Source organism: Lissotriton helveticus, chromosome 1_1, assembly GCF_964261635.1.
Source record: "Lissotriton helveticus chromosome 1_1, aLisHel1.1, whole genome shotgun sequence".
In the NCBI taxonomy this organism is placed as follows: Eukaryota; Metazoa; Chordata; class Amphibia; order Caudata; family Salamandridae; genus Lissotriton; species Lissotriton helveticus.
In genome coordinates, this window is record NC_136057.1 from 104,303,301 (window position 1) to 104,325,113 (window position 21,813).

At 47.8% G+C, this 21,813-nt stretch overlaps 1 long non-coding RNA gene across 1 annotated transcript in view; it reads right to left on the minus strand.

Annotated features, from left to right (window-relative positions):
* The window catches only part of LOC144767969 (uncharacterized), an 82,539-nt gene that overhangs the window by 32,322 nt on the left and 28,404 nt on the right, over positions 1 to 21,813 (minus strand). Inside the window, exon 2 of the long non-coding RNA XR_013598401.1 lies at positions 2,330 to 2,448. This is a non-coding gene — a long non-coding RNA (uncharacterized LOC144767969). The remainder of the gene's footprint in view (positions 1 to 2,329; positions 2,449 to 21,813) is intronic.

The window sequence follows — 21,813 nt, forward strand, 5'->3', positions numbered from 1 at the left end:
ACCGTATGATGTAAGTAAATAAATTACATTGCTATTATACGGTAAGGATGTGGGGGTGAGTGTATTTAGGGCCGAAGCCTTGCTGATTATATGCAGAATAACAGGTCTGGGAGGTCACTACTGACTAGGGCAGTTTAGCAGCTGCACAGGCCTTGGGCATTGATCCTATTGAGTATAATATGTGACTGGCCACTGGTGACTGGAGTTGGCTAGCAACAACGCTGGCCTCTGGTATTCATGACAAGCAGGGTAACAATACATGTCAATATTGATTGGAACTGGTTGGCAGTAGACTTAACCTCTGGATTTGAATATTAGCAGGATTTAAGGTACAGGGGTCACTACTGACTGGAGTTACTTAGCAGGATAATAGGTCTCAGGGAGTCAATACTGACTGAAGCTGGTTAGTATGATCACTAGTCCCAAGGTGCTACAAATGACTCAAGTTGGCTAGAATGATAACAGGTCCCAGGGGCCAGTACTAACAGGAGCTGGCTAGTAGGCTTAAATACAGGTCCAAGGGGCCACTACTGACTGGAGCTGGCTAAGAGAATAACAGGCCCAAGGGTGGTGGGGGTGCGAGTGGCACCAGTGACCGGAGTTGGCTAGAAGCAATGACGACCTTTGGTATTGATTAAATGCAGGATTCCAGGTCACAGGAGGCACTGCTGAATACAGCTGGATAGCAGCAGTGGTGGCCTCTAGGAAGAAGGAATTGAGAAAGCATAACTGGATATACTGGTTTTGTTAATACCGATAATTGGTTACACATGAATGCCACAACGTGCATTGATATATTACATTACCAAATTACAATGCTCTTATATTAATTTGACGTGTCTGTTCGCCTTAATATGCCTGCAAAGTTACATGATTCTATTAGAGCCCAGAACCATTTTATTTAGTGATGTCCATCAGCACACTTTCCTGCATCTTGTAGTAAATTGAATATTGACAAACAGAAGTGTTATTTCCAGAAACAGTGAATTCTGCAGCTTGTCTGTGTATCTTTGATCTGCACCTCACGGACTCCTCACATTCCTCTCGAGAGAAGATCCTGCCTCCTACTCATTAGTGTTGCTTCAGTAACTGTTTCTATCATGTGTTCATGTTTCATTGACTTGTATTAGGAGAAAAGTGTATAAAAATACATTGTGTAGCATTAGCATTATATACTCCAACTTGCTTTAGGGTGGATGCTCTCGTCCATTGCAAAGACAATTGTCACTTGGTAGTTTGCTTGGCCTTTTGCTATTCTTGCATTAAATTTATGATAGATTTGTTGGACTCCAGGTGTGTTGTGTTTTATTTTACATATCATAAGAGATGATGAAAAAATGACAGTCCAGTATACACATTCTTCATATAAATCAACTCACAGTATACTGTTCCGGAGGTTCAGTCCCACAGACATTATCTCTAACTGAACACAGGCACCCTAGGAAGCATGTGCTTTTCAAACCAGTTGCCCTCTGATGCGGCGTCCTCGCTATTGGATAAGTCAATATGTCCTGAATTTTAGAAGGGTTACCATAACTAGTGCACTCTGTTAGAGAATGCTCACCTGTGGCAGTAAGATGTTAATAGGCACCTTATCCCCTATGCACGGTGCAGGGCTTTGAGTTACAGAGGTCCTCACGCTGTGGAGAAGATTAGGTCACATTTACCCATTTACCCATATTTGGTCCTGATGAAATGCCAACAGATTGCTCCATGACTACACAAGGCATGAAAAAAGTTGACCTGAAGTATAGACCCGAGCTTACCAGCAGATCCATAGGTGATCGATACTTTCACGGAGTGATAGGGGCCATTAGTTCCTCAATTTCTCTGCCGCTGTTTTTAATCTCAACATGGACCAGGAAGATCACATGAACTATATTGCGGCAACTGGTCGATAGTTGATCTTACATTCAGACTTCACCAATCTCACATCTTATGACACAACATCTTCTGTCCTACTATGCTCATCCGGCGTACTTATTAAAAGATCTCCAACAAAGTGCCCTCTTGTGGTACCCACCAGCCCTTGTAGCGCCGGCCTGGTGAGAAGTATAGCCCAATGATGAAGCATGTCACCTTCAGGTGAGTGAACGCAACTTGTCTTAAAAGCACATGCTTCCTAGAGTGTCTGCGTTCAGTTACAGATAATGTCGCTGGGACTGAACCCGCGGAACAGTATACTGTGATTTGACGGTTTTATTTTAACAAATGTACATAGCAGATATTGGCCCTTCCTTGTTTCACAAAAATGATCGGATACCTGCCTCAGAGCGCACTTCTTACAGACGAGTATGGGGTTATCATGTTGCTGCTACAAGCTCCTTACCTGTGCAAGTTATCGGGAACGATGCAGGGGCAGACCCTAACTAGCCACATGTGGAGATCAATGACAAATACTGAAGAATGAACAGAGCTTCCAAGCTGGTGACCATTACTTAATTGACCCTGAAAATAAAAGACACCTTTTTAGTATTCTGGTGACTCATGACCATAAAAAACAAAGGTTATACATTCAATATTATGTCAAATACTTAAAAAATGGAACTGGATGTGCTGAATCGATGTTGCCCCAGGTCATGCGTGACACCTTCCACCACTATTGCTTATGGGACTTGTAGTTTTGTTTTTCTCATTAAAAGGATGGGTTCTAAAGTCCCAGTGTTCTAAGCGATGTTAGTTAAAATCAGAGGCCTGAGTGAGGGTGAAAGCATGACACTGCTCTGCTTAGCAGTGAGATGAGTGACAGTTCCCCAGCCCTTCCGTTCTTTGACAGACAGAGGCTCGTTGGCCGTTCATATTTTCTTGCAACGAGAAAGAAACCTGTATTGCAGCTTGGGTCAACTGAAGAGATAAAACGCTTGGGCGTGTTTCATTAACTACTGACAAACATGAACAATCAAGAACATGAGTTTCTGGAAAACTATCAAGCACCCAATCAGAATCAGCCGCCCTTCAGACCCAGGAATTCTTGAGGCTTTGGAGAGAATGAATTGCACGGGGTATAAGAGGAACACTACATCGAATCAAAGCTCACTTCCCAGGGATGTACTGAAATTCCAGCCTCATGGCACACTTAGCCAGCTCTTCACCTCCTCCTCCTCAAACTGTTGACCAGCTATCAGGGCAAATGAGCCTGCAGCAAAGCATCGCTGGCTTGGTTCAACACCGGACCAGGCAATGTGGTCAACTCCATACTCCTCCAATTCAGCAAGCACTCTGGTCGAGCCAGTCCTAACCCCACCTGAATGTTCCCCATCACAACTATTTTAATGGTACTAAGTTATGTTTCTGCTAATGTAGGAGTCAAAAAGTGAAAGATTTTACTAGGAAGTACTGAAAGATAAATCATGAAGTTTTTAAATTTTTCTGAGTCTGCCACAGTACACAGGAGCATTATTTCTCTACTGTAGCAAATCATGTATGTGCCCTGTAGAAAGCTTGTTTGAATGAAACATGGAATTTATTGCAGCCAAAAATCCATACAACAACATAGAGTGTAAGCCAAAAATCTATGCAACATCATAGCAGAGTGCAAGATAACTTGTGTTATTATTCCAGCAGAACGAACTGCCATTCCTAATGTGTACGTCATTTTAAAGACAAACCCAGAAAAATGTATGGTCAGTGTTGTTCTTCTGCCAGTTAAAAGACAATCTCCATTAATGTGTCAGGAATTAAAACACTATGAGAAACCCTACTCTATGGCAGGGTGCTGCCTACCACTATATTGCAGGTTACTTCCAACATAATCTGATTTATACATACATACTCCAGGGTGCTGCCAGCTATCGGGTCTGCACACAGCAGTCTGGAGCCACTCAGGAAGGATAAAAGCTCTTCATTTCATCTTAAGCCCTTAGGTTACATTCACAGCCTGATGGGTCCGTAGAACTTTATCCTCGCTCTAACTGCGCCGAGCAGATAGACATAGCCCAACATAGTCTGTGTTGTGTGCTGGGTGACGCCTGGCATCTTATTATCGTTGGTGGATGGATGAAGCTCTGATAAGAGCTACTACAAGAAGAGCAGAGAAACAGGACCACAGATCGCCACAGAGTGATAACTGCCCAAAAGCTGAAGAAAGAACTCTGGAACAGCAAACCTCCTACACCCTGGAGAGTCTCCAGAGTAAGCAAATGATGGTAATGAAATGCAAACTGCAGCATTAAGGTCACTGTAACACTGGGCAGGGGACGGGAGGAAAAGAACCGGATAATGTTGAGTGGTGGCGTAGTGAACTGATATCCTCCCCCTCTCTGCCTCATTATCAGCATGACTGGAACAGGGGAAAAGCCTGTTCCTGGGAACTAGCCGATGAATTGGATGATGGCCCCTTTAACTGGAAGACACACGAGTACGTAGCTCCGCCCCCTGATGACGACGCGTGATTCCTAGTGGGTAAAAACGCGGAAGAAGATGTCCTGGCGTGTGACATCACCGACTGAGGATTGAGAGTGGGAGAGCGGCACGGAGGAGCAGAGAACGGAGCTTTTGGAGGCTAACCCGAGGACGAAAGGAGTAAGCCAGGAGGCCACCGGATGCGTGAATCGCTGTGCCACACTCCCGAGGGAGGAGTGTGGCTACAACAGGTACGGCAGCGTTTGGCGGGCTGGGTAGGAAGACGGGGTTCTTCTAAACCGTAGCCGCGTGTGTGCCAGAATATCTGCCCAACCTTTCTTTGTCCTCACCATGTAAATATACCCCTCTTCACCAGTAATCACGCCTCTGCACCCTCGCACATTTAATAAAGTGTTTAGCACCTTAGCACGGATGTCCCCTGCACTTGCCCGGTTCCCTGTGGGAGAGTCCAGATAGAGTACATATCCTGACGATCTGTACCTGTTTCTTTTCCCTGGCGGAGTCCAACGAGGAGTTAGGAAGAATGAAACATCCCCTGAAGTCTGCTTCTTAACCATCTGGAAACAAGACCATAACCAGACACCATCACGGACCCCAGAGCTTTTCAGAGAGACACCCTGACAACCCGCCATAAAAAGACGTTTTCCAAAATAAAACTTACCTACCCCGAACTGGTCTTAGGTCTCTTCTTGATCCCATGCCACAACTGGTGTCAGAAGTGGGATATCCCCCTTCCATCCCGCAATAGAAGATGGACCAAATCATACAACACCTTGTCCAGTAGCGCTATATAAAACCTTTTAAATAAATAAATAAATAAATAAATAAAGGGACAAGAAAAGTTAGAATGGGCCGTAGAAAGACGAATGATGTCGGCTGTGAGAAGTTGGCCTGGTAGGGGATGTTTCCAATTCTGGAACCACCTACTACCTGACCAAACAATCCCTTATGGTGTCTGGTTGTAAGTCAACCTTATTAGACAAGCTATCCTAGGGGTAGCATGGACTAAGCAGCCTAAAGGCTTAACTTAAGAGGTCGTGTTAAGCGAGCTGTTTTACCACATACAATCCTGTAATACCAAATGAAAGGACACCACACAAGTATATATTATAAAAATATATGTGTTTATTACTAAAAACAATCCCCAGTATTCTTTATGAATAAAGGGGCACAAGCGTTAAATCAAAAGCACTGTTTAAACATACAAGTTGCACAATTATGGATGAGGGCGGGTGGCCACTCAAACCATATACTAAACAAGTGGTATAAGAGAGGCCACTCGAACAGTGGTTAGGCCTAGGGCCTAGGGAATCGCTGGGAGCAGTCAGGACAAGCAATGCTGAAGTCGGGAATGGCCCTCGGGATTCGGGAGATGTGCGGAAAGCGCACGCATGCACCAATGTTAACCAATGGTGCGTAAAAGTCATAGAGTTAAAGTTTAAGGACACTTCCGCTGAACCTAGAGGAACAAAACTTAACACACAGACCCTAGAGGTGTGCACCAGTGTGGGAACACCGGCGGAGCAAAGTTACCTCACCCACAGGAAGTGGGTGCACAGGGTCGAAGTGGCGTCGGGTTTTGACACGCAGGCTCTTGGTGCTTGGAGCTGAAAGGGCTGCAGGCAGGGTTAAAGACGAAGTGTCCGGTGGAGTCCAAGGGTGGACTCAAGTTGTAGAGTACCTGAAAGCAGAGGGGACAGAGTCTGGGTCACTCAGCAGTGACCAGGGTGGAACCAGGACGGAACCAGGCAATGTCGGGCGCAATCAGGTGGTCGTCGAGGAGCTTCTCTCCGCTGTCACGTGGGCTCTGGGGCATCTGCGACGTCCAGGAGCAGGTCACGATCTGTCCCACGCAGGCTCTCACCGTCGGTGCAGTCGGCTTCAAGTTTGGAGCAAACAAGCCTTGGTAAGAGCAATCCACGCGGGATCGGAAGATTGCTTCTCACTCGGACCAGGAGGGTCAGGGTCGGGGCTCCTTTTCAGGGGAGCTGGTGTGGATCTGGAGCAACCAGATTCACGAGTCTTCTTTGTAGTTTCGTCGGCACAGGGACCACTAGCCAGCTGGCAAGTGACCGGGCCAACGCGTTGAGCCAAATTGAGCCAAAAGGCCCCACGCAGCACTCGTCGTATGTGGAGGGCTGAACTTCGGCTCAGGAGCAGCTCAGGGTGGGGGCTTCTCAAACCCCGGTGCACAGCTTCGAGGGTCACTCGTGGGCTGCACGGTCAGCGTCTCGTGGTCAATTCAAGATGGCGTGCCCCACGCTTCCGGTCGCCTCCACGGGTCTCAGCTTTGCAGGGACTGTGGATCGGGCTGTTGGAAGGCAGGCAAGCTTGATCTCGTCGATCTCAGTCGCTCGAGCTCCGGCGGGAACTGCAACTAAGTAGACGTTGAGGGCTGGATGGTGCCTGCTGCTGCAGGGTGGTCACTCCTTGACCACAAGGGAGATTCTTCGGGCTTCCACGATGAGATGGAGGGCGAAGGGTCCAGAATTGCGTTTCAAATGTTTCTTCCAGGAAATCTGATGTGCATTGGCACTGCTCCCACTCTTATTCCAATCTGGGGGGCGTGATTACCTGCTAGGTCCCTCCCTATGGGTGGGACCCAGGAAGGGGGTGGATACACCCCTTTCCTTTGATCCAGGCCGCCCTGGCACGAGGGCTGGAGTGCCCCAGAACCGGTTTGGCCGGATTATGCAAGGGGCAGCCTTGTGCGCCCCAGGCAGTGTCTGGTTTCTTTCAAACCTCCCTGCTACAATCCACTATCTCCTGTCTGGAGGGTGGTGACACCCTCCTGTGACAGGAAAACCTTTGTCCAGGCCCCATCTGCTGAGTTTCGGTCAACTGCAGGGGTCCAGACATTTGTCTGTGGCAGAGGCATCCATTTTGTGGATCTTAAGGTCTTTGGAGAAATTAACCGCATTACAGTAAAGGAACATGTCTTACCCCTCTAGAGGGGTGGAATGCCATCCCCGTCGCCAGAACTGGCGAGGGGATGGTATTCCAAATCGTATGACACCTTACACGACATGTTTTGATAAAGCCAAACCAAAGTTGCTATATAACCGCGAGGATTATAAGGCACTTAAGAGTATATGGTATGGCATTATCCTGAAACAGCTTAGGGAGTTGTTCCCGACAGCTGCAGACAGGCTCAGCTCATGCTAGAGCTCCATCTCACATGAAACCACGCACTCTGCCTCCAGGATTGATGAGGCCTTCCACAGGAGTGGCTCACAGGTTAATATGTGTCCAGATATAGGTTTAGATATAGGTATACTATATCTAAGCAAGGGGTGATTACACCACCTTACCCCAGCTGAGTGATCAGCCAGTTGTGTCAATTTAAGAACCAGCCAGGGGTGGCAAAAGATATGCTGCAGCCCCTGGTAGGCCTTGGTGGCCCCTATGCCCTGGGCACCTATAGTGCATTATACAGGGGTTGACAAGGAGTCCATTTCCAATTGTGGTATGTACCTAGGGTACATGGAATCCATTTTACAGAGAGAGCAGATGGCCTGGGGCCCTGATTAGCAGGGAACCAGGTCAACTAAGTCAAAAAACCAGCTAAACACAGGCAAAAAATCTGGGGTAACCATAGTCAGGTAGCCACCTTCCTACATAACCCCCCCCCCAAACGAAAGGAGATAAGGCTATCCTTGGCCAGGTAAGCCTATATTGCCTGAGTGGCCATATAAGGAAGTACCTGCACTAGCATGGGTACCCCCTGTCTCATGGTCCACTAAGCAGTCCCTCACCCTTTGGGTATTAGAGGGTCTCCACCATAGGGAATCACTACCTTGGGTGTGTTTATGCAAAGTTAAAGGCTGGTTTGGATATGGAGTATTGAAGTGAGGCTCTACTAAGTTAGGGCTTGGCTTCCTCCAATTATCTTCCACCATGTGTGCCTTTCTTTCTTTAACTGAGTTGCACTGTGCTCTCAGGGTCAACCTCTGGCTACCTAAAGCTGGAGGCTGGGTCCCTCTGTTTGGCTTGCTGGAGGGACAGTTCAGGTTTGGGCCCCTTGGGTCCCAGGTTTGGCTGTGCCCAACAGAATCCATCTGTGGGAGGTCCCTAACTGTTTTTAAGGGGGCTCCCTCAGGAGTTTTTAAAGTTTTCACCTTACTAGGGCTACTAGTTTTGGTGCCCCTAATCTTTTGATGGGGGTGCTTTATTTGACAGGGGGCCCTCTGGGTCTCACTGTCCTTCTTGTCCTCTGCAGCCCTGGGCTGGCTAAGGCAAGGGAGAGAGGGGCAGGTTACCTGCTCCAGACTGGGTCCCACCTGAGAAGGGTCCACTGACATCAGGGGTTCTGTCAGGCTAGGCCCAACCACCTCTGGGGCAGTTCCTTCATCAGGGGTAAGATCAGTTCCCTGAGGAGGCTGATCCTGTCCTAAAGTCTGGGGAGGGGGAGATTTCTCTTCCTCCTCCATGCTCTCAGTTTGTGTGGAGTTATCCATCATTTCAGGTTTCACAACACACATATCAGTTTGAGTTTGGGCTGTGGCCATCACAGCCCCACCAACCTTTTCAGGAGGAGACTCAGTTTGGGTTTCTGCTGTTATCATAACAGCTTTGCTATTCTGTTCAGGAAGAGCTTTTGCTAAAGATGGGGCAGAGAGTTTCTCAGCCCTACCAACCTTTTCAGGAAGGACATCTTGAATTGGGGCTGTAGCCATTACAGCCCCACTAACCTTTCCATTGGAATTCACCATTCTAGAATGGGTTTCCTGTTCAACCTCAGCCCAGGCTGAGATCTCCAAATCATTACCAAGTAGGCAGTCTACAGGCAAGTTTGGTGACACTGCCACTCTCTTTGGGCCAATGACACCTCCCCAGCTGAGACTTACTACTGCCATGGGATGATTTGTTTGGATTCCATCAATGTTTGTAACCTGGTATGTGGCACCAGGTAAAAGTTGCTTAGAGGGGACTATGCCATCAGCCACCATGGTGATGCTAGCCCCTGTGTCTCTAAAAGCTTCAACTTTCAAACCATTGATGATGGGTTCTTGTCTATACTTGCTCAAAGTATTTGGGCAAGCAGAGAAATTGGCAAACCCCATGCCAGTCTCATAAACAAGATCATTGGGTGATGGGGACCTGGATAGGCCAGGGTCCACCTGAGCTCCAACAGTAAACCCGCCCAGATTCCTGGGTGTGCTTCCACTTCCTGGGGGATTACTGCTGACAGTAACAGGAGGTGTTGAAGCTGGCTTTGGAGGTATATTTTCTTTATTGTTATTCTTGGGACAACAGTTGTCTGTTTTGTAATGCCCAACCTGTTTACAGGCATAACAATAAGGCTTTTTCTCAGTTGAAGAAGTGTCTTGGGACCCACCCCCATTCTTGGAGTTTTGGGGCCCTGGGGAAGTCTTTTCTTTATTTTTATCCCCACCCTTATCTTGAGGCTTGGTGGACTCCTTCTTCTGGTTACTGTCCCGATTCTTAGGCCTAATCCTGGTTCTGACCCACTTGTCTGCCTTCTTTCCCAATTCTTGGGGAGAGGTCAGATCAGAGTCCACCAGGTGCTGGTGTAAGAGCTGGTTCTGACAATTACTTAGGATCTGCTCCCTCATAATCAAATTATACAATCCTGTAAAGTCATGTACTTTGCTGCCATGTAGCCAACCCTCCAGAGCCTTAGTTGCACAATCAACAAAATCAGTCCAGTCCTGAGTCTGTGTCTTCTGGGTGTCTCTGAACTTCAACCTGTACTGTTCAGTGGTTAAGCCAAACCCATCTATCAGAACACTCTTCAGGACTTTGTAATTGTTTGCATCCTCATGTCTAACAGTGAGGAGCTTATCTCTCCCTTTCTCTGAAAAGGAGTACCATAAGATTGCTGCCCACTGTTCCTCAGGAACCTGCTGTACCATGCAGGCTCTCTCAAGAGCAGTCATCCATTTGTGGATGTCATCCCCTTCTTTGAAGGGGGGCACAATCTTTGTCAGGTTTCTACTATCATAGGACCTGGGTTTCTCTTTAGGAATATTGCTGCCACCAGTGGCATCTAAGCCACACAATTTCTGCTCTCTTGCCAAGGCAAGTCTAGCTTGAGCCAAGGCTACCTCCTCCCTCTCTATCTGGAGTTTGACAGCCCTCATTCTGGCCCTCTGCTCTAGCTTTTGAGAAGCACTCATGCCTCTCTGTGATTCTCTGGAGGCACTAGAAACATGAGAGTCCCCTGAGGGAGATCTCACTCTTCTGTTGCCTGGGAGAATAACATGTTGGGTTCTGGGGAGGTGCTGGCCCTCTCCATTCCCCAGTAGGTCCAAGTTGGCCTGGCTAAGCCTGGCAACTGGAACCTGGCTACCCTGATCCTGAACTCCTAAGTCCTCAACATCTGAGTCCTCATCTAAGTCATCATCATCCTCCTCCTCTTGAGGGGGATCAGTTTCAGGGGGGTTCCCTCCACTTCCTGTGTCTAGGGAAGCTGCCTTTGCCTTATCTAAGTCATCCTGTTCTAGGATTTCTACCAGGATTAGGCAGGTGGGGCTTCTGCCCCTTTTTAACCCTCTTGCTTTGCACAAGGCAATCAAGTCTCTGCGGGTTAGTTTGTCATATCCAAAAGTTGCCTGGGTAGGGTCAACTGTCACAGGAGCAGACCCTGAGGCTTTTCCTGTGTCAGACATGGTTACTAGTGAGGTGTAAGTGGTGCACTTACCTACACTAAGTGTTTTCCTACTGTACCTTGCTAGTTAGTTGTAGTCAGGGTGTGCTACTCCCTTCCACCTACAACTACTAAGTTCAGTAGAACTTAATATGCTAAGCTTTTGATTTATATGTACCTAGAGGTACTTGATGTGATCTTTCAATTTGATATAAAGATTGCAATGGTAAAACAACAGCAAGCTCAAATCCGCACCGCTGCTCACCAATGTGAGAAGTTGGCCTGGTAGGGGATGTTTCCAATTCTGGAACCACCTACTACCTGACCAAACAATCCCTTATGGTGTCTGGTTGTAAGTCAACCTTATTAGACAAGCTATCCTAGGGGTAGCATGGACTAAGCAGCCTAAAGGCTTAACTTAAGAGGTTGTGTTAAGCGAGCTGTTTTACCACATACAATCCTGTAATACCAAATGAAAGGACACCACACAAGTATATATTATAAAAATATATGTGTTTATTACTAAAAACAATCCCCAGTATTCTTTATGAATAAAGGGGCACAAGCGTTAAATCAAAAGCACTGTTTAAACATACAAGTTGCACAATTATGGATGAGGGCGGGTGGCCACTCAAACCATATACTAAACAAGTGGTATAAGAGAGGCCACTCGAACAGTGGTTAGGCCTAGGGCCTAGGGAATCGCTGGGAGCAGTCAGGACAAGCAATGCTGAAGTCGGGAATGGCCCTCGGGATTCGGGAGATGTGCGGAAAGCGCACGCATGCACCAATGTTAACCAATGGTGCGTAAAAGTCATAGAGTTAAAGTTTAAGGACACTTCCGCTGAACCTAGAGGAACAAAACTTAACACACAGACCCTAGAGGTGTGCACCAGTGTGGGAACACCGGCGGAGCAAAGTTACCTCACCCACAGGAAGTGGGTGCACAGGGTCGAAGTGGCGTCGGGTTTTGACACGCAGGCTCTTGGTGCTTGGAGCTGAAAGGGCTGCAGGCAGGGTTAAAGACGAAGTGTCCGGTGGAGTCCAAGGGTGGACTCAAGTTGTAGAGTACCTGAAAGCAGAGGGGACAGAGTCTGGGTCACTCAGCAGTGACCAGGGTGGAACCAGGACGGAACCAGGCAATGTCGGGCGCAATCAGGTGGTCGTCGAGGAGCTTCTCTCCGCTGTCACGTGGGCTCTGGGGCATCTGCGACGTCCAGGAGCAGGTCACGATCTGTCCCACGCAGGCTCTCACCGTCGGTGCAGTCGGCTTCAAGTTTGGAGCAAACAAGCCTTGGTAAGAGCAATCCACGCGGGATCGGAAGATTGCTTCTCACTCGGACCAGGAGGGTCAGAGTCGGGGCTCCTTTTCAGGGGAGCTGGTGTGGATCTGGAGCAACCAGATTCACGAGTCTTCTTTGTAGTTTCGTCGGCACAGGGACCACTAGCCAGCTGGCAAGTGACCGGGCCAACGCGTTGAGCCAAATAGAGCCAAAGGGCCCCACGCAGCACTCGTCGAGTGTGGAGGGCTGAACTTCGGCTCAGGAGCAGCTCAGGGTGGGGGCTTCTCAAACCCCGGTGCACAGCTTCGAGGGTCACTCGTTGGCTGCACGGTCAGCGTCTCGTGGTCAATTCAAGATGGCGTGCCCCACGCTTCCGGTCGCCTCCACGGGTCTCAGCTTTGCAGGGACTGTGGATCGGGCTGTTGGAAGGCAGGCAAGCTTGATCTCGTCGATCTCAGTCGCTCGAGCTCCGGCGGGAACTGCAACTAAGTAGACGTTGAGGGCTGGATGGTGCCTGCTGCTGCAGGGTGGTCACTCCTTGACCACAAGGGAGATTCTTCGGGCTTCCACGATGAGATGGAGGGCGAAGGGTCCAGAATTGCGTTTCAAATGTTTCTTCCAGGAAATCTGATGTGCATTGGCACTGCTCCCACTCTTATTCCAATCTGGGGGGCGTGATTACCTGCTAGGTCCCTCCCTATGGGTGGGACCCAGGAAGGGGGTGGATACACCCCTTTCCTTTGATCCAGGCCGCCCTGGCACGAGGGCTGGAGTGCCCCAGAACCGGTTTGGCCGGATTATGCAAGGGGCAGCCTTGTGCGCCCCAGGCAGTGTCTGGTTTCTTTCAAACCTCCCTGCTACAATCCACTATCTCCTGTCTGGAGGGTGGTGACACCCTCCTGTGACAGGAAACCCTTTGTCCAGGCCCCATCTGCTGAGTTTCGGTCAACTGCAGGGGTCCAGACATTTGTCTGTGGCAGAGGCATCCATTTTGTGGATCTTAAGGTCTTTGGAGAAATTAACCGCATTACAGTAAAGGAACATGTCTTACCCCTCTAGAGGGGTGGAATGCCATCCCCGTCGCCAGAACTGGCGAGGGGATGGTATTCCAAATCGTATGACACCTTACACGACATGTTTTGATAAAGCCAAACCAAAGTTGCTATATAACCGCGAGGATTATAAGGCACTTAAGAGTATATGGTATGGCATTATCCTGAAACAGCTTAGGGAGTTGTTCCCGACAGCTGCAGACAGGCTCAGCTCATGCTAGAGCTCCATCTCACATGAAACCACGCACTCTGCCTCCAGGATTGATGAGGCCTTCCACAGGAGTGGCTCACAGGTTAATATGTGTCCAGATATAGGTTTAGATATAGGTATACTATATCTAAGCAAGGGGTGATTACACCACCTTACCCCAGCTGAGTGATCAGCCAGTTGTGTCAATTTAAGAACCAGCCAGGGGTGGCAAAAGATATGCTGCAGCCCCTGGTAGGCCTTGGTGGCCCCTATGCCCTGGGCACCTATAGTGCATTATACAGGGGTTGACAAGGAGTCCATTTCCAATTGTGGTATGTACCTAGGGTACATGGAATCCATTTTACAGAGAGAGCAGATGGCCTGGGGCCCTGATTAGCAGGGAACCAGGTCAACTAAGTCAAAAAACCAGCTAAACACAGGCAAAAAATCTGGGGTAACCATAGTCAGGTAGCCACCTTCCTACATCGGCTCAAGCAGAAAGGGAAGTTTTCAAGAACCCCATTACGGCCCAAATCGAAGGCTTAAATAAGGCGGTGCAACAACCCAGTGCTTTACCCGAACGAAGAGCCACCCCAACGCATCCCTCAGGAGTATCATTACAAAAATACAACGCAGGGGAGGATCCAGATGCCTTCCTGACTAACTTTGAAATAGCAGCCCGGGCCTGTGGTTGGGCACAAGAAAAATGGCCCTTCTTTCTGGCCTCATTGTTAACCGGGGAAGCTCAGGCTGCATACCAGGTGGCCAATGCCACAAGGAATACGCCATATCAAGAGATCAAAGAAATAATCCTGGCCCATTTAGGATTAGATTCAGAGGCCTATCGTCTACAGTTCAGGAAAGAAAAAGGAATTCCTGGTGAAAACCCCAAGACTCTATATCTCCGGTTAAAAATGGCAGTCCATAAGTGGCTGAAACCCGAGAGCAGGTCCAAAGAAGAGATAATGACTAGTATATACTTGGAACAGTTTCTGGAAGCGTTACCATACGGAACCCAACGTTGGCTTAAGCAACATTCTGTCCTTACTGCCCAACAAGCCGTAGAGATGGCCACCATTTATTCCCGAGCGCAGCCTAGGTCTCTCCCTTGGGACCCAAAAAAACTACAAAGATGTCCGCAGTACCAAAACCCGAAAGGAAGTTCAAAGTCGGCCCAGAGCAGCCAAAAGTGAAACCCATAAGAATGGAACCAGTTTTCAAAGGCCCCCAGTGCTTCGAGTGCGGCGAATGGGGCCATATCGCTAGACTGTGTCCCAGAAGAAAAGCCCCTGAAGAACCAATGGAGGTGGGGTACATACCTAAGGCCGTGATGTACACCGCTGAGATGGGACCATGGTTCAATGTAAGGGTAGCGGTCAATCAACGACACATAAGGGCGCTGTTGGATTCAGGATGCAGGCAGTCCGTGATCCAAAAGAAACTAGTGCTACCCCAACTGCTCATTCCCAAGTCCCTTGTCCATATTAGATGTGTACATGGGGACGTAAAACCCTATCCATTGGCGCACATTACGATTATCCCCTTAGGGAGAAGTCCTGGGTCAGTGAGAGTAGGAGTGGTAGATTCCCTTCCTGAAGACCTGATAATAGGGGTAGACAACCCAGATTTTTTGGACCTGTTTCAGAGGGAACTTAAAGAACCTAAATCTGAAAAACCAAATGCATGCCCGGCCCTCTTGTCTACTGAACCTTGGGTACTGGATCGTAGTTTCCACTTCGCCCAAATTAACGATGCCACCCTGTTTAACGCTTGGGAAAAGGCCCATGTGGAACAAGCCCAAACTAGTCAAAGCTTCCCTAAATTCTTGATAAAAGATGACCTGTTATATAGGTTAGGTAAACCCATGGATTCCCTCCAATTGTTAGTACCAAAAGAATTCAGAAAACAAGTCCTGTTTTATGCCCACACTCACCTAACGGCTGGTCATTCAGGCGCTGAAAAAACGACACAACACCTACTGAAACTTTTTTATTGGTCATGGATTTATGAAGAGGCAGAGGAGTATTGTAAACAGTGTGACATTTGCCAGAAAAGAAATATGTAAAAACCCCCTGCTGTTCCCTTACAACCTCTCCCCATATTGGGGTCTCCATTCGAAAGGGTAGGCATGGACATTATCGGGCCCCTTCCTCGCACTGCAAAAGGACATTCCTATGCCCTGATCCTAGTGGACTACACAACTAGGTTTCCGGAGGCCTTTCCCTTAAGAATCCCCAATGCTAAGAACATAGCCGAGAAATTGATAGAATTATTCTCGAGGGTGGGATTTCCTAAGGAAATCTTAACAGACCAGGGGACCCCGTTCGTCTCCAGAATGATGACGGAAGTCTGTAAATTGCTAGATTGGTCTCACATAAAAACCTCAGCCTACCACCCCCAAACGGATGGGTTGGTAGAAAGGTACAACAGGACCTTGAAAACAACCCCAAAACAAAAAATGCTCTCTATTGAACACAAAGACTGGGACCAAGTCCTACCGTTAGCACTATATGTACTGAGGGCCCAGGTACAAAGTAGTTTAGGTTGCTCAGCCTTTGAACTGCGGTACGGCCGACAACCTTGGTCCCTCTTGGAAATAACGAAGGACACTTGGGAACAAGAGAAACTAGTGCTACCCCAACAGCTCATTCCCAAGTCCCTCGTCCATATTAGATGTGTACATGGGGACGTAAAACCCTATCCATTGCGCACATTACGATTACCCCCTTAGGGAGAAGTCCTGGGTCAGTGAGAGTAGGAGTGGTAGATTACCTTCCTGAAGACCTCATAATAAGGGTAGAAAACCCAGATTTTTTGGACCTGTTTCAGAGGGAACTTAAAGAATCTAAATCTGAAAAACCAAATGCATGCCCGGCCCTCTTGTCTACTAAACCTTGGGTACTGGATCGTAGTTCCCACTTCGCCCAAATTAACGATGCCACCCTGCTTAACGCTTGGGAAAAGGCCCACGTGGAACAAGCCCAACCTAGTCAAAGCTTCCCTAAATTCTTGATAAACGATTACCTGTTATATAGGTTCGGTAAACCCATGGATTCCCTCCAATTGTTAGTATCAAAAGAATTCAGAAAACAAGTCCTATTTTATGCCCACACTCACCTAACGGCTGGTCATTCAGGCGCCGAAAAAACGACACAACACCTACTGAAACTTTTTTATTGACCAGGGATTTATAAAGAGGCAGAGGAGTATTGTAAACAGTGTGACATTTGCCAGAAAAGAAATATGTATAAACCCCCTGCTGTTCCCTTACAACCTCTCCCCATATTGGGGACTCCATTCGAAAGGGTAGGCATGGACATTATCGGGCCCCTTCCTCGCACTGCAAAAGGACATTCCTATGCCCTGATCCTAGTGGACTACACAACTAGGTTTCCGGAGGCCTTTCCCTTAAGAATCCCCAATGCTAAGAACATAGCCAAGAAATTGATAGAATTATTCTCGAGGGTGGGATTTCCAAAGGAAATCTTAACAGACCAGGGGACCCCGTTCGTCTCCAGAATGATGACGGAAGTCTGTAAATTGCTAGATTTGTCCCACATAAAAACCTCAGCCTACCACCCCCAAACGGATGGGTTGTTAGAAAGGTACAACAGGACCTTATAAACAACCCTAAAAAAAATGCTCTCTATTGAACACAAAGACTGGGACCAAGTCCTACCGTTAGCACTATATGTACCGAGGGCACGGTACAAAGTAGTTTAGGTTGCTCAGCCTTTGAACTGCTGTACGGCCGACAACCTCGGTCCCTCTTGGAAATAACAAAGGACACTTGGGAACAAGAGAAACACCACAAACAGAAAACCCTACTAGAGTATACTCAACAGCTGAAGTCCAAGCTCAGCAAACTGAGAGATTTGGCATACTCTTCCTTAGAAAATAGCCAGAACAGGCAAAAGAAATATTATGACAAAGGAAAGAAATGGAGAACCCTAGAAAAGGGAGACTGGGTTTTAGTGTTGTTACCCTCCTCCACTAATAAATTCAGGAGTGAATGGCTGGGTCCCTATCCCATAGTAGACACCATAGGGAGAACCACTTACAGGGTCCAGATCTCCCCTTCGAGGAGGCAGACCTTTCACATCAATCTATTAAAAAAATGGATAGGTCCGATACCCAAGGTAGCTCAATTTGGAATCCCTACTGGGTCAGAGCAGAGCACCTTAGAACAACTACCTGTTAATGAAGAACTTACATACGCCAAGAAAACTGAGCTCCAAAACACCTTACATCCCTTCTCTCCAATGTTTTCAGACCTGCCAGGACGAACACATTTGATAGAGCGCAAAATAGAAACAGAACCAGGGAAATGTGTTAAACAAAAACCCATAATACAACAAATTAGTGAAGGAGGGTCCGAGGGAAAGTTTAACGACCTAACAGGTAAATACCCCCAGTGTGACAACCTAAAGAACAAAGGTACCTGTCAGTCGGGTAACGCCGAGGTGCTCAGAAAGCGCGCTAGGATAAGCAAAAACACCCAACAACCAGATAGATCAAACACATTGACTATCAACAATTGCTGGTTTAAGTCCTGTCAGACCACCCAGATGGCGGAGCCTCATCATGTAGGACACTCAGGCCATGGTTAGTCTGCAAACGCCCAGGTGTATATTGGCAATGCATGACTGAGTCATGGTCTGGATACCGCAAATGTTAATGCAAGGTGGTACTGATCGGTGCAGTGCAAAAAAATATATACAAATAGTGCAGTGGCTAAAATGGCTGTCAAGGCAAACGAAGACCTTTATTAGTGCTCGCCTGGACGTCAGATTAAAAATAGTGTAATGACAGTGTAAAATAATCACTGTCCAGTTTGCTTGGTAGAAAACAAAGATAATCAGGCCAACATGTTTCTGCCGTACTGTGTAAATTCACTGGCATTCATCAGGGCCAAGCTTTCAAAAATGCTACTGCAGAATACACTACCAAATGTGTAGGAATACAAATAATAAAGTGATTAAATCAAAAGCCCATATTATAGGTAAACTAAGAGTGGTCGAACACGACCATCCTACCGCATCTTCTCGAATTGCTCAGGGGATGCGATTGATCTTCCCTGTGAAAAAAGTCAAAAGAAAACCAAATACCAATTGAATAACCACGTGGCGCCTGGTAAAACATAGTCAATCTAAATTAAGTGAATATGCCCAAGGCACTGCGTGTTAATACTAAGCATAACTAGCAATCATTCCAGCAACCTCAGCCAGATCAATCACTCACTTCTGATGATCCATTCAGTGGTGCGAGAAATAACGTCACCACGCAGTTCTACTGTGTGAAATTTCAAAAACAACAATGATATATGAATTTGACACTTACCCATCAATATGTGGGAAGTAAGCCTCACCTCACCCGGCAACTGCTCGGAAAGATAAGGCCCCGCTCTAGACGTGTAAATGAAGACAGTACCTTGATCAGATCACTGTCAAACCTACAATACACTGTACTGTCTACAAAACCCAATAAGTTTTCTAAATTGCCCACAAAGAATCTCACCACGAAAGACCAGATGACCGCATAAGGCGAATCAATTATAATGTAACCTCAATGCATATTGTCAAATATTAATTGCAAACAAGTTGCTTAGTTGCATACCTATACTGAACGTTGTGCAGCATCTGTATCTACTTTAAACAATTTACTTTAATTCTATACATATACTGCACAGCTGCGCAGCATCTGTACCCACTTATCACAACTTCTCTTTAATCAACTTGAAAGAGAAGAGAGGGGTAGGAGGCACAAAGTCAAACCCTCATCTCAAACCTTATCTAGCGTCAAGCAGAAAAAACGCCTACTTTACCAGACTAAAAGTCCATGCTAGACCACCAAACACCTAACCCACACAAAACCCAACTCACCTATCCGTCGGTACCTCACGGCGGGTTCACGAGCCGAAGGGGAGGCACCGACGGACCGGTTTGGTCCAGTTAAATACTGGCGCTAGTGGGTTGATGGTTCCCAGCTGGTGCGGGTCCCGTAGTCACAGCGCTCATGCGCTGTTGAGACGCTACACGGCACATGCGCCTAGACGGCACAGGTGATAGCGCGCATGTGTGGCTGAAAGTCACTACCCATGATGTGAACACTACCCGCATCGCGCGTCTGCATGTGGGCGCATGCGCATAGCGGGTGCGCTCGTCTGGATCTCTCGCGGCACCCGTGTTCGGGCTGCTCTAAACCGCATCTCATATCTGGTGTTCGCGAGCGCCTCCTGGAAACACCAGGATAATACTGACAGGCTTCTCAGGCGCCGCCTCGTAATATCAAATATGATACGAAAATATTAGAAAATGTTAGCAACAACAACACGTTTGCAATCACTATTGCCTGCGCTTATAGTCAAACTGACTAAGCAAGTGGGAGGGGTATCGGTCAGCACGAGGAAACTCACAAATATGAACCCCATGCACCCAAAAGACGGCTTTGATTAGGGGGGCACTGCTGTGTACATGCGCTAGTTGTGTACTTCCCTATCGCTACAACTAGGTGTGTTAATCAGTATGAAACAACTATAGTAGTGCAGATAAAGACGCCCCTAGGGGTAGATGTAAACATGACCTTGGCCCGGCCAGACAATAGGTGGAGCCCTCCCCAGAGAGTCAAGGATGAACGTCCTTAGAGGCTGGAGACTGCTTGCAAGAAGCCTAGCTGGGCAAATGTAAATGCCCAACCCAGTCAGACAGCCCCTTAGTAATATTGGAGTCTAATGAAACCTAGAGTGTGAAAGTAGTTAAACAAACCCAGGCGCACTCCCAGCCTATATTGGTGCACCATGCTAGTGGAGAAAGCTGCATGTGGCAGCTGCCACTTGAAGGGTCTGAGTGTTCACTTGGATCACAGTACCTGGAGGTGCGCACTAAGTCCCCAACATAGGGACGAAGGAGTATCATCATGGCAAGTAGTGCACATGCAGGTTGAAGAGCCCGAAGAGGGTGTTCAGATAGAGAGCCACGGAATGTTGTCATTCAGTCCAATCAGATGTGATTGGACTGAATGACAACATTCCGTGGCGACTTAGTGCGCACCTCCAGGTACTGTGATCCAAGTGAACACTCAGACCCTTCAAGTGGCAGCTGCCACATGCAGCTTTCTCCACTAGCATGGTGCACCAATATAGGCTGGGAGTGCGCCTGGGTTTGTTTAACTACTTTCACACTCTAGGTTTCATTAGACTCCAATATTACTAAGGGGCTGTCTGACTGGGTTGGGCATTTACATTTGCCCAGCTAGGCTTCTTGCAAGCAGTCTCCAGCCTCTAAGGACGTTCATCCTTGACTCTCTGGGGAGGGCTCCACCTATTGTCTGGCCGGGCCAAGGTCATGTTTACATCTACCCCTAGGGGCGTCTTTATCTGCACTACTATAGTTGTTTCATACTGATTAACACACCTAGTTGTAGCGATAGGGAAGTACACAACTAGCGCATGTACACAGCAGTGCCCCCCTAATCAAAGCCGTCTTTTGGGTGCATGGGGTTCATATTTGTGAGTTTCCTCGTGCTGACCGATACCCCTCCCACTTGCTTAGTCAGTTTGACTATAAGCGCAGGCAATAGTGATTGCAAACGTGTTGTTGTTGCTAACATTTTCTAATATTTTCGTATCATATTTGATATTACGAGGCGGCGCCTGAGAAGCCTGTCAGTATTATCCTGGTGTTTCCAGGAGGCGCTCGCGAACACCAGATATGAGATGCGGTTTAGAGCAGCCCGAACACGGGTGCCGCGAGAGATCCAGACGAGCGCACCCGCTATGCGCATGCGCCCACATGCAGACGCGCGATGCGGGTAGTGTTCACATCATGGGTAGTGACTTTCAGCCACACATGCGCGCTATCACCTGTGCCGTCTAGGCGCATGTGCCGTGTAGCGTCTCAACAGCGCATGAGCGCTGTGACTACGGGACCCGCACCAGCTGGGAACCATCAACCCACTAGCGCCAGTATTTAACTGGACCAAACCGGTCCGTCGGTGCCTCCCCTTCGGCTCGTGAACCCGCCGTGAGGTACCGACGGATAGGTGAGTTGGGTTTTGTGTGGGTTAGGTGTTTGGTGGTCTAGCATGGACTTTTAGTCTGGTAAAGTAGGCGTTTTTTCTGCTTGACGCTAGATAAGGTTTGAGATGAGGGTTTGACTTTGTGCCTCCTACCCCTCTCTTCTCTTTCAAGTTGATTAAAGAGAAGTTGTGATAAGTGGGTACAGATGCTGCGCAGCTGTGCAGTATATGTATAGAATTAAAGTAAATTGTTTAAAGTAGATACAGATGCTGCACAACGTTCAGTATAGGTATGCAACT